Below are 13,352 nucleotides of genomic sequence, written 5' to 3'. Positions count from 1 at the left end.
GCCTCACTGTCCAGAACAAACACAAGCTGTGCTCCAAGTGCCAGCTCTGACAGCTACACGCTGTCGTACAGAACGGTTCCAAGGCAGGCGAGCAGCTTTGTACAGAACATTTCACAGGAACTGCAGTTATTACTGGAAGGTAACATTAAAACCAACATGAAAACCGACTAAAGGTTACAGCGTTTGGCGTTACAAGTGTTTCACAGCCAGCATGTAGCCCTCATGGGGTGAGGGTGATGGAGGCAGGAGCAAGTGTTGCAACATGAGATCTGACATCACCTGATTTATTTATGTGCTTGAACAGCGGGTTATGTTATCTATGTGATTTGTCATTTAAAAAGGATATTATTCTAACTGAATTTTAGCTATAGCCATTAAAAAGAGACATGCAGCCTGGAACACACTGTGCTAATATTTAAGTTCTGAGTGCAAAATCACTTATTTGGGTTTTTTTGTTGGTTTTTTTTTTTTTTGCCTATGGATGTACATAATAAAAGATGGTGATGTGAAGATAGCTGAAGATCTCCATTTTCTTTTCCCTGAAAGCAGCAGAGAAGGTAAGATTTCTGTTGAGGAGACATAGGGAGCTATGTAGAAGGAAATTAAGATGTTGTTATAATCCTCTCACAGCTGGGAGAGGCATACCCCACCAGGAAGCTACTTCATCTTCATAGCTTATTTTTATATTAAAACATATTAAATATTTAAGATGATTAAAACCTACAGTGGTTTAAGATTTATTTTTGGGAGGCTACAGAGAGATTGTAGAAAACTGAGCATGCTCTACCTTGAAAACTGTGAGGGTACTTTCCTATTCTTAGGTCATTTAAATAGAAAGCATCTATCCTTAAACACATTGAAGAGTAACAGTTGGACCCAGTCCTCTTTGTTTTCAAATAATAAGGTGTTCAGCATTTACCCCCAGTGCCAGGTAGTATTAAGTGCTCAAGCACCATACATCGATCTAATAGAATGCTTTAATATGCATATTAATATATGTTTATCATTAAAATAATTGTAATTGCCTTTAAATATTGTTTACCTGAATTAATTTCTACAGGTATGTTTTCAGTAAAGTAATTTACATGGGCTGGAATGTCTCATCAGTCTAATCCATTCTGTCCAGATGGTATTTTTCTGGTTGGGAAAAGTAACAATTATTCATGTCTCATCAGTCTAATCCATTCTGTCCAGATAGTATTTCTCTGGTAGGGAAAAGTAACAATTATTCCTATACTTTTATCATAGACTGTTTTTTTCCTGAGAGTTGTTTGACAGCCAGAATTACAGCTGTTGAAGATTATAATTTGTTTATAGTAAAAATACATGGATTGTTTGACAGCCAGAATTACAGCTGTTGAAGATTTTCATTTGTTTATAGTAAAAATACTGCTTTCTTTTAGGGGGCAGGGGGATATCTATTATTGTGTCTTGTATTTTGGAAAATGGGGCTGCATTCAGAGTTTATTCCTAGACACTTTGTAATAAACAAAAATCAATAATTACAGTCTTAATTAGAATATTATCTTTGCCAGCTAGAAGATTAAACGTTACTTCATAGACATTTTGTTTTTTTCCTGAGAGTTGTTTGACAGCCAGAATTACAGCTGTTGAAGATTTTCATTTGTTTATAGTAAAAATACTGCTTTCTTTTAGGGGGCAGGGGGATATCTATTATTGTGTCTTGTATTTTGGAAAATGGGGCTGCATTCAGAGTTTATTCCTAGACACTTTGTAATAAAGAAAAATCAATAATTACAGTCTTAATTAGAATATTATCTTTGCCAGCTAGAGGATTAAACATTACTTCATAGACATTTTAGAGAGGTATCTGTTTCTGTCCTTACAGCAGGTCTGTATTTTTGTTATCTCTTTCTTTAGAGAGGTATCTGTTTCTGTCCTTACAGCTGGTCTGTATTTTTGTTATCTCTTTTTTATGTATATATATTTTTATTTTGTGCCTATCATTTAATTTCAAAACTTTGAGTTGTTTTGTTAGGGTATGAGCCTATACTGGCAGTAGGAAACACATGTATTTATGCATGATCAAGAGCCTGTGTTTTTTAGGGAAATTATTCCTTGTTATAAAAAATAGGGCACTTTCACAAAGTTTGAAAAAATTATTTGAAAAGGGATAGAGGCAGTAGAAACTGTTGGGGGGAAAAAGAGCAGAGACTAATAATACTAATTTTCTGGCACTAAGGTAGCCTGGAATAATTTGCTTAAATAGGCAACTAATCAGGTTGAATTTTTAATGGAAAACTAATGTTGGGATTTTTGGCTGGGGGACTCCAAGAAAAAACTGGCAGTAGGAAACACATGTATTTATGCATGATCAAGAGCCTGTGTTTTTTAGGGAAATTATTCCTTGTTATAAAAAATAGGGCACTTTCACAAAGTTTGAAAAAAATATTTGAAAAGGGATAGAGGCAGTAGAAACTGTTGGGGGGAAAAGGAGCAGAGACTAATAATACTAATTTTCTGGCACTAAGGTAGCCTGGAAAAATTTGCCTAAATAGGCAACTAATCGGGTTGAATTTTTAATGGAAAACTGATGTTGGGATTTTTGGCTGGGGGACTCCAGGAAAATATATTTTTAAGGACACGATGGATGTCAGTGATGAAGTGAAAGGATAAAGGAAAAGGCTCTTTATCTAACTGTAATGATGCATGATGTGAAAAAATAAAAGCCCACAGGGAGTGACCTGACAACTCACCAAGGCCACCACCAACCCCCTCTGGCACCTTCACATCTCGGAGCTCTTCTCTGGGATTTGTTGAAAGCAGCCACGGGTAAGTTCGGAGAGGTCTCCCAGTTGGCCAGGGTGTTGTAACACACGAAGGGAGGCTGGTGAGAGCTGAAGTTCAGTGTAAGCAGGGCTGGGAAGTTGCCTTAGGCTATGCAACAGCAACAGCAGCCGGCCAACCTCAAGTGCGTTGTTACAGGAAGGTCAAGGAGCTTGCCTGATCTTGAAAGAGAAGAGATGAAAAATATCTGTGATGGGAGGAACTGAAGAACATTTTCGAAGGTATCGAATGTGGAAAGTGTTGTCGGTCTGTTTAATCATAGAAACACGCTGAAGGAACTTTGTAATTTGTATTTTTAATCTATAATATGCTATAACTTGAATTTGTACCAATAGAGCCTCCCAGGGAGCTAGATCTTGGTGCTTGCCAAGCTGGGAACTTCCACCGTTACAGTGGAAGGCTTCAGAAAGGACTCTTGTACTCCCAAGAGTGAGGAGACAGCTCATGGCACAGGAGAAGGGAGACAGATGTCTCCTGCGCTTTGCAGACACTCTTCCCCTCTGCTTTGCCAGTTCCGGAGTTAGTTCTGGCAGGGTCACAAGGACAGAGTTAAATCTGTCCTGACCCTGACCATGCAGTGATGCTGGGAACGGTCCTGCCCTCTTACAGTAGCCCATTGCCACTCCAGACCTCCTGTTATTCTTTCAGCATCTTTGTAAGTATTTTTGGGAAGAAGGAAGCACAAAATACAGCTTCCTCACCTGGCTTCCAGAATTCAGTTCTGAGTGAGCTGTAACTCTAACAACCAAAGACTCTCACAGAAGGATCAATTGTACAACTACTCTGTATTTTGTAAAATAGTTTAGGTTGGAAGGAATCTTAAAGATTGTCTTGTTCCACCCCCCTGCCCTGGGCAGGGACACCTCCCACCAGCCCAGGTTGCTCCAAGCCCCCTCCAACCTGGCCTTGACCCCCTCCAGGGATGGGGCAGCCACAGCTTCTCTGGGCAACCTGGGCCAGGCTCTCACCACCCTCACAGCAAAGAAGTTCTTCCTGAGATCTCATCTCAATCTCCCCTCTTTCAGTGTCAAACCCGTCCCTCTCGTCCTATGGCTCCCCTCCCTGATCCAGAGTCCCTCCCCATCTCTTCTGGAGCCCCTTGAGGGACTGGAAGGGGCTCTAAGGTCTCCCTGGAGCCTTCTCTTCTCCAGGCTGAGCCCCTCCAACTCTCTCAGCCCGTCCTCCCAGCAGAGAGGTTCCAGCCCTCCCAGCATTTCTGTGGCCTCCTCTGGCCCTACTCCAACAGGTCTATGTCCTGCAGGTGGGATCTCACAAGAGATTGCTTCATCTTGATGTAACTTTCACATCTTCATCTTGATGTAAGTGAAATCCATTTAAGTAACAATACTTGCCTTGATTAGACCAGGTAACATGTTGGATTATGTCATTTCGGTAAAGCCATGTGCTTGTGCTCAAATGTTTTAATATGTTAGCTAGCTTTCCTTTAGTTAGCTTGTTTGTTTTTAATAGTCAGTCCTTAAGATGTGATAATTTGAAAAATCTTCCAGACTTTGAACTTAGATTGAAAGCATACTGTGACTTTTCAGTGAAAATTACCATGAACTTGGTAGACAACCTGGGTCATAAAAAAATAAATATAGTTGATCCTCTTTTGCAGTCCTATATCACCAAAGTATTTGAAAGCTCGAATTTCTAACTGCAAGTACAGCCTCAGAGTTCGTAGGAAGCCAAGTCTGATAATAGGAGAGAAAGTGTGATTCCAGTATATGCAAAAGTCTTTGAAAATTACTGGAGTTTTGATGCTTCTCCTCAAATGTAGTTTCGGGTTGGTTTTTTTTTCTTTTTTTAGCTGAAAGTGTATTTTCTGAGTTTGAATCCTGCATTAAAAAATACTAATAATGATAATGGATATTTTAGTACATATTTGTAAGTGACCAAAGTCTTCTTTGATGGGATTTATGTATATCTGCTCTCCTTCCATAGGGTTTTTACAGAGCTGCAGATTATAACTGTATGACAAAAGTACAGTTCCCAGCACCTACATCACTCACCTGGGAATGAAAAATGTCTCAGTGGGAGCTCCTAATTACCCACACGAGTGGAACAGGAACTGTTTTATTCTCCAATACCGTTTTGTGGCAGAGTGGAAAGTAAGAATGGGTTGTGTTGAAAACATAAAAGATTATGGTAAGGTTAAGAAAGTATGCTGTGCTGCTGAAATAATGTCTGAGGAGTGCTCTAAATTAAAGTTATCTTGCCATGGATAGGACTATCAAATATAACACAAAATAGGAGTAAGGAAGTGGATATTTTTTATGCCTGACACCTCTAGCATCCTGTTACACAATAACTGTGTTCAATTAATAGCTGTAGTCTTTACTGTTCTACTACGTAGAACCAACACAAAGATCTATAAGAGAACAATCTCTGAATCTCTTGATGAAGCAGTTTGAGCCCTAGAGGTGTATGTGCTCAGAAGAATCCTTTGTCCCAGAACTATATTGAGCCAAGCTGAAGTCTGTCATGCTTTATTTATATGAAATAATCCAACCCAAAACCTGAATTTATAGAGCACCTGATATACGAGAGTCCAATATAATTCACAAAAGTTATTTTCCCCTTATTATTTTGAGTATTCTCTTTATTACTCTGAGGAAAATACTCTACAGCTAAAAAACCTGATGCTTGAGATACATACAACCTCTCATTGATGTGCTGCTCCGTTATCTCCAGAAATAGCAATGAAGCACTTCCCATTCTGCATCCTTAGCACGTACCACCGTTGTTGGTTAAGAAACAAATCAAATGAGCTAAAACCACTGGCATCTGTGGATGAAAGCATGGAAACTGTTGGACTTTCATTTTAACAGAAGTTGAGAAATACGTTTGCTATTATGAAAATAATATTAGTATCATGTCAATCACTTCAATTCCATAATTAAGTCTTACTTAACAGATGTTTTACTGAAATTTGCATAGTGATGCTGCGGTCGCTTGAAGCTTTTCCTACAGCATATGTTGGTGTAGGTTTTTTTAGGTCAGTGATTACCGTACACACAGATGAATTCAGAAAAAAAAAAGTATTCCTACTCCTTTTTACTTTATTTTGCTATGTTAAATCAAAGGGCAAGATCAATAAGGTGACCCTGTCTTCTAAAAATCAGTCTCACTGCTTCCATCCTATTAAGTTATGCAAAACTTCTAGAATCATTCAGCAGAAGGTCTTTCCTTAAATAATTATTAACCAAACCCAAATTTAAAAATTTCATAAGCCTAGTTTGTCAGTCACAAGCATGTCTCTGTTAGCATCTTGATGGACTTAATACCTCTACAGCTGGTAGAGTCTTGTTTTGGTATCCAGTTTTTATCTGAAAGCTTTGGATTTGTAACTTTCCTGTCTAAGCTAATAAAATAGGATAAATGCAGGTCAATACTTGGATGAAGGCTCTGCTTTCTCACAGGGTGATCTAGTAGCAACAGCAGAAAAACTCATTCAGCTCTGAATCATTGTCAAACTGCTCTGCAGCCAGCTATGCTGTCTTTTGCAAAGACTTTCAACATAAAGATCCAGCTTATTTGCTTCCAGAAAAAAAAAGAAAAAAGATTTAAGTGTAGACATATCAGTCTCAGTCCTGACAAAATTCCAGGCTGGTTATTAAATTCTGCTTTTTTAAACCTTGGTTTGTTTTTTTGTTGTTAATTGAGTGGAGGAATTTTGTATTCTGAGAAAATCAACTCTCTCCTTTCACTGCTGTTGACCCTGAATCTTAAATTCTTTTTCAGATAAAACAACAGAGTTACTTATTTTGAACATGACAATTATCTGAAAGTGAGATAACAGTTGTTAATTTTCATTGTTCGTATGCAGGTCTCAAGGCATTTCACACCCTAGGAAAGAATCACTATCCACACTTTACAAGTGGGAACAAGGCATTGGAAGCATCAGGAGATGTCCCAAGGAGAAATGGCAGAAGAGAAGATACTCCCTCAAAGCCTGTCTGATGACTATCCACGAAGCCAAACTCTTTTGCTGGAGTAAGAGATTCAGTTTACTGAGCAATCGGTGAGTTGTTCAACCTCTAAAATACTGGAGGAAGATGCAGAACACCACCATAAGTAAATGCAGGGCTGGCAAAATTCAGAAAAGCAAGTTAGAATACAGCAAAGATATTAGAGCGAGCAGATGTTAGTTTAAAATGTGATTGCAGAGATGTAAAAAGCAGGCAAATTATAAGCATCCAATGAATAATGCCAATTGTTGGGGGTTTCTTTGAGTTGATGAAATGACTGGCATCTTCAGGGTGGTCGAAGTCAGTATCCAGTGTTGATAATCACAGAGTTAAATAAGTAGATACTTGTAATCAAGAGCTGTACTACTGTAATTATTTTAGGTAGTTTTTAACAGAAAATATGTATTTATACCTAAGATTTAGTATAATCAGGTTATGAAAGATGTCTTATGTGATTTTCAACATCTTTTCACCTTTTGAAAACTGGAAGGTTGAAAATTCTGTAAGAGTTATATTATACATCAAGGATCCAGCCCAACCATTTTTTGTCTAAAATCCGTTGCCACAGTAGAAGAGCACAGGACTAGTTCATATAGTAACCACCTAATGAAAACAAATGAACCTCTCACCTTTTGTAGGAAATGCTTTTAATAAGCAGGAAATATTCTCCCATAAACAATACCCACATTCAAGTATTTCATTTCCTAGATGCTACACTATATCTACAAATTTTCATTTGAAGGTTTTAACCTTGTTACGGGTTATAAATCTATCCCCTGGTGCACCGGTAGGCAACAAATACCAAATCACAAAAATCTCATAGTATCTGAATTAATTACTATTGTACACACTATTTTATTCCTCGTATAGACTGTAGATCATTGAGTTGATATGACTGATTTTGTGATGTTTTGTAAATCCAAAGAATTTAAAGAAATAACTCAACACATTGTACACAGAGCATATTGAGTCCATAGAACAGTCGATCAAACAAAATCTTTTACAATTCAGTTTAGTATAATTTTGTGTCACATTATTCAACATGGGACAGTGGCAGCTGCATTTCAAAAATAGGTATATCTTTTTAAACTGTAAACTTCAAAAAGCTAGAAAATAACTAAAATTATCTGAGGGAAAGAAAAGATAGAGTTGTTTTTAATTGCCAATTTATCCTCCTTATATTAAGATATTTTCTGGAAAACCTGTTTTAAAAATAGCTTTAAATATATTTCCATTAAACAGAAATGAAAACATGGTCTATTCTGAGTGAAGTCAAAGAGAGCGGTGACATTTAATGATGGGTTTTAAAGGAGGGTAGACAAGTTTTCAGCCAGGGTTTCCAAATACATAAGTAGTTTTAGCAGTTGAAAGCAGAGCATTTAAATCCTTTTGACATTCTTAATTGGATGTTCCCTCGCTCTCTCGCCTGTCTTGCTATTTGCCTTTATTTCTCTCTGAGTTTTTCAGAATATTCAAAATGTTCATAACCTCGCAAAAATAATGCACTTAAATATTTATAATGCATATGAGGTCAAATTGTGCGTGCGGCACAGAACCATTGGAGTCAGTGGAATTATACCTGCTGATATTTTACCCCTCACGTTTATCAGTCAAGGCAGATAAACAGATGCATACACTTCTTTAAAATCATCTTATTGCCAGAGGTTAGATATGTGAAGAATCAAACTGACAGTAATGGAGGTTTGGGTACAGAATGGGAGTAGCAGGAGCTCTGCAATCATGTCCATGTGTGTTTATATATGTGTGTGTATATATGTATATGTGTGCCACTATAGATTAAAAACATTTTTCGCAATTATTTTTATCCTAGAATCTAGATTCTAGAGAAGCTATCTCACATTATATGAAACTTCAGTATTTTTTGGTTGATGCTTTTATCTCATATTTGTTTGTCTGTGATGTGGGACGTGCTCATGGTATAGTAATATAAGACCACCAACCATCGCAGAGCTTTCAATCACACAAAAACCTGCATGTGAGGGAGGAAGGGAAGTACGGTCTTTACTGTACGTGCTCATGGTATAGTAATATAAGACCACCAACCATCACAGGGCTTTCAATCACAAAAACCTGCATGTGAGGGAGGAAGGGAAGTACGGTCTTTACTGTGTTTAAAAAAAAAAAAAAATTAAAAAGAGATATAATTAAGAGAGGAAAAGAAATCAAAAAAGCCCACATAATCAAAAAAGCATAATCAATGCTAGTGTGTATGTCTGTGATTTATTCCTGGTCTTCAAATACTAAATACTAAAATACTCAATAAATGTAGAGATAGTCCTTCCAATTAAAAAAAATACATTGTAAGTCAGGAAACAGCTTAGAGAAGAACAAATAGGGTATCCTAAGAAAGCAAACTGTTCATTTGAGCAGAGCTGTGGAACGTTCATCAGCCCTGAAGCTGAGAGGGATGTGATGCCATGGGACTGCGTTAGAACAAAGTTTAATCTACTCCAATGTGGGTGTTGCAGGCATAAAGAAAAAAGCCAGACAGGTGGGATTTCTGAAATTTTGGTCTTTTCCAATCACCTGCATTTTTCAAATTGTTATTAATTTTTTTTCCACTTGTCTTGGGCTCATACATTTTGATTTTCTTATGCCAGTATCACCAACCCTTTAAATAATGTGTGTACCTCTTTACCCTTATTTCTTTATTACATGATTTTTAAAACGTTTTTAGGACGTTGCTAGTTTAGCATGGAAGTGGCCAATCTAAGCAAACTCAAAATTTTCAAGAATTTAATTTAATTTTACTTTATTTTACTTATTCTTTATTTTAGTCTATTTCCCCACCCCCTCAGTTATATAACTGCTGTGTTTCTTTTTTTTTTTTTTTTCCAAGTGACTTGCTTCAAAACATTTTATCTGTTTAGCACAGTACATCCCAAGCTATTGAACATATCAGGAAAGACAAAATGTGGCAGCTGTAGCCTCAGGTAACTCACAAATGGGCTGCAATCACAACTGAGAGATTGGAGGAAGAAGCACAACTTGCTCGGCTTAGAAGTAACTGAGTTAATTATTTGCTGACATTGATATTCCATGATAATTGCCACATTTCACAGGATTCCACAGAGATTCAAAGGTTACCAGGTGATAAACCAAACTGAAAGAAATGAAGTCAGGAAGTTCGTGAACCGCAGATAGCTGGAAACAGTATGGCAAGAATAGTGTCAGGAGCAGCTGAGGGAGCTGGGGGGTGTTCAGCCTGGAGAAAAAAAGGCTGAGGGGAGACCTTCTCACTCTCTACAACTCCCTGAAAGGAGGGTGTAGCCAGGGGGGGTCGGCCACTTCTCCCGAGGAACAGGTGATGGTACGAGAAGAAGCGGCCTCTAGTTGTACCAGGGGAGGTTGAGGATGGATATTGGGAAAAATTTCTTTACTGAAAGTGTTGTCAAGCCTTGGAACAGGCTGCCCAGGGAGGTGATGGAGTCGCCATCCCTGGAAGGATTTAAAAGCTGGGCAGATGTGGTGCTGAGGATCATGGGTTAGTGGTGCTTTTGTCAGTGTTGGGTTGATGGTTGGACTCTATGATCTGAAAGATCCCTTCCAACCTTGATGATTCTATGATTCTATATCGCCACAAGCTCATCCTCTTCTTATACCTCCTGTAGGTACCTGTTCCTGACCTCAGACAGAGCCAAGCACCAGGCTCCATGTGATTTTGTGGCCTTCCATGGTGAGTCCCAGACTTGACTGTGGCACTTTCACAGCATGCTGGGAAAGGGGTGCACAGATGATAGTTGTGCACCAACACCTCACACTTTCATAACATGGCTAAGTCACTGAGTGGGACTTTTTTATGACTGTGGATCTGGCTGAGCTCCTGACCACCTGGAGATCCTGGACCAATCTATGGCAATACTCCCTTTTTATTCACTGGAAAGGAATATAGATGCTGAGAGGAAGAGAAGCTCTGCCACCAAAGATCGGACATGTTAGGAACTGAGATTATAGGTGGAGGACAAGAGCTACCAAGAGCTGCTAGAAGCAAGGTTTTCAGAGTGCAATGAGCAGGCAGCGTAGGTAGGTAGGACAGCTTCTGGACAGAGACCTCTGGAGATCATCCAGGCCAACCCCCCTGCCAGAGTAGGGTCACCCAGAGCAGGTTGCAAAGGATCATGTCCAGGCAGGTTTTGAATGTCTCCAGAGATGGAGACTTCACATCCTCTCTCGGCAGCCTCTTCCAGGGCTCTGCCACCCTCACAGGAAAGAATTTTTCTTATTTGTTGAGGTAGAACTTCCGGTGTTCCAGTTTGTGCCCTTGCACCCTTGGGAAGGGCCTGACTCCACATTCCTGCCACCTGCCCTTTAGATATTGGTTGGCATTGATGAGATCCCCTCATTTCTATGAACACCCATTTCTAATGAGCTTTGGGGCATCAGGTTCAGAGTTCTCATTTAGGAATACAGATTTTTTGTGTTTACTGTCTAGAGTTAAGGATTTCAGAACTTCCCGGGGGGGTTATGTCGCACCCATGGCCCTGCAGGACCCCCTGGATTGTTCTGTCTCCCTTTCTCTGTGGCAGCAGATTTGCCAGGCAGTGGCATCCACTGCTTTGCCACATAACGGGGTACCAGAGCAGGGTCTTGGAGTTGCTTCTTTTGAAACAATAAACATCTGCTTCTCTGTTCCTACATCCAAGCTGTGAAACAAAGAAGTGTTACAATTACCCATATAAATGCTTCCCAGACGTGAAACTTTTGTGACAGTGTTTTTAGCCCCAAGAAAGTCAAGGTTATTTTGGGGTTTCTTTCAGCTTTTGCAGTATAGATGCAGGAGGAGAAACGGATGGGCTGGTGGCTGTTAAAGACCTTTATCCATGCCACAGCAGTTTGATCTTCTCGGGCAATTATTGGAAATAAGGAGAAATAGAGTTTTCTAAGGCACAGCTGGGTACAAGTGAGGCAGGTTGAAAAACAAATTAGGTGCAAAGTATGTTTTGTGCCTTGGATGTCTTTGTGTTTTGTGTCTTTTACCTTTGGGTAAAAATACCTTTTTGGTATTTTTGTTTCATTCTTTTTGGAACACAAGCGAATTGGAGGAAGTGGCTTACATCTGATTTTAGCACCTAACTAAGCTAAAAAAAAAAAAAATCCATACAATCCCTCATCCCTCTATAATGACTTAAAAAAAAGGGTCAAAACTAATGACCTGTATTGCAGAGCCTATTCAGGACAACACAGATTTGTTTTCCAGAGCTCCTGAATGCAGATACTGAACAGATTAATAAGGAAAGAGGTAATTATTCAGAGTGGTGGATCTGGGGAGAGATGATGGGCAAGGAGGTGAGGGCAGATAGGGACAGGACTTCTACGCTGTGGTTCACAACCTTCTTTGCTGTTAGTGGACAAGGGCTGAAGGGTTTTAAGCTAGGAAGGTGCTGGCTCAGCGTGGTTTATAACCCTCAAAGTGACAGTTGCTTGCTGAATTTGAGTGTACAGAAGCTCAATCTTCATTCCTGCCCATAGCACAAAAGAAAACAGGTTTTTAATTTTGACTGTGCTGTTATGAGGATGCTTGACAGCCCTCTCCTTACAAGTGCCTGTGAGTAATTTAATTATTACTGTTTGCTGTGCGGTACCTCGCGTCCTGGGGGGAAGAGGGGGCTCAGCAACTTCTTCAGCTTCTCACAGCTTTCACTAAGGTTTGCATCCTCTGCCCTTTGGTAATCTCTCATGATCAGCACTCTTTAATTACCTTTATTAACTGATTTGCTAAATACTACTAAGGTTAGTAATCTTGTTTGTTTTCCCCCAATAGCATCTCCCTGCTTTTCTGGACCATTGCAGGAGGCACACAGTTATGATGATGACAACAGCAACTGCACTATGACTTGCATGTTTTTAACAGCTCTCTCAGGTAATTTGTACTGATTTCTTACTTTTTCTACTTCGTTTACTATTAGTGCCGTTTCTTGTTAGAGATGTTTTAGAATGAGAATATTCATCTATACCTTAGTACTCTTTTTTTTAACCATAAAACCTGCTGTGTTTGCTCAGATACGAAACACAACCCATACAGTAGGCAACTGATCCCTCCCAAATGCACCATGTGCTAACACATCTAGAAAAGGCATTTGAATTAGACACCTTTTCCCAAGAAAATTCCTCCTTTAACTGAAGGAAATTGTTCCCATTTTGCCTGCCTTCAGCTATTTTGGGCTTGTCCAGAAAGAAAGAAGTTTAGGAAGCTAGAGGGAAACAGAAGTTGAAAAAATTCTTCAGTCTCCCCAAGGTCATCCTGGGTGCTGTGTCTGAGGAAACGTCTTTGTACACTCCGTAAATTCCCATTTGTTAACTCCTCAATATAACTTTGGTGCAGGTTTCCTCTCTTAAGAGTGATATTAGCTAATAGAAATACAATCATATAGCCAGTCACGAGGATACGCACACATCCGTAAAGTCAGATTTGTGGTGACTTGTCCCTTCTACACCACAAACACCCCCCATTCCCTCCCCCTTCTCAAAAATACATCTCAGAGGAATATTTTACTCAGAGGAAAAATTATCATGTCTTAAGTGTTTTAGAGTATTTTAAAGCAGTCAGTAATA

The 13,352-nt window shown here is 39.2% G+C and overlaps 2 long non-coding RNA genes across 2 annotated transcripts; both read left to right on the top strand.

Annotated features, from left to right (window-relative positions):
• The first annotated feature begins 483 nt into the window (after positions 1-483).
• Positions 484-4,876, top strand: LOC106892477. The gene is made up of 3 exons (XR_001412863.1): positions 484-557; positions 2,947-3,029; positions 4,753-4,876. It is a non-coding gene; the product is annotated as an uncharacterized LOC106892477 (long non-coding RNA).
• Positions 4,877-9,695: 4,819 nt separating this feature from the next.
• Positions 9,696-12,690, top strand: LOC106892475. The gene is made up of 3 exons (XR_001412861.1): positions 9,696-9,803; positions 10,412-10,476; positions 12,562-12,690. It is a non-coding gene; the product is annotated as an uncharacterized LOC106892475 (long non-coding RNA).
• The last annotated feature ends 662 nt before the right edge of the window (positions 12,691-13,352 follow it).

The sequence above is a fragment of the Calidris pugnax genome, unplaced genomic scaffold, assembly GCF_001431845.1.
Source record: "Calidris pugnax isolate Ruff unplaced genomic scaffold, ASM143184v1 scaffold195, whole genome shotgun sequence".
Classification (NCBI taxonomy): domain Eukaryota; kingdom Metazoa; phylum Chordata; class Aves; order Charadriiformes; family Scolopacidae; genus Calidris; species Calidris pugnax.
Note: the sequence above shows the minus strand (reverse complement) of the source record. Positions and strands in the feature narration are given on the sequence as shown.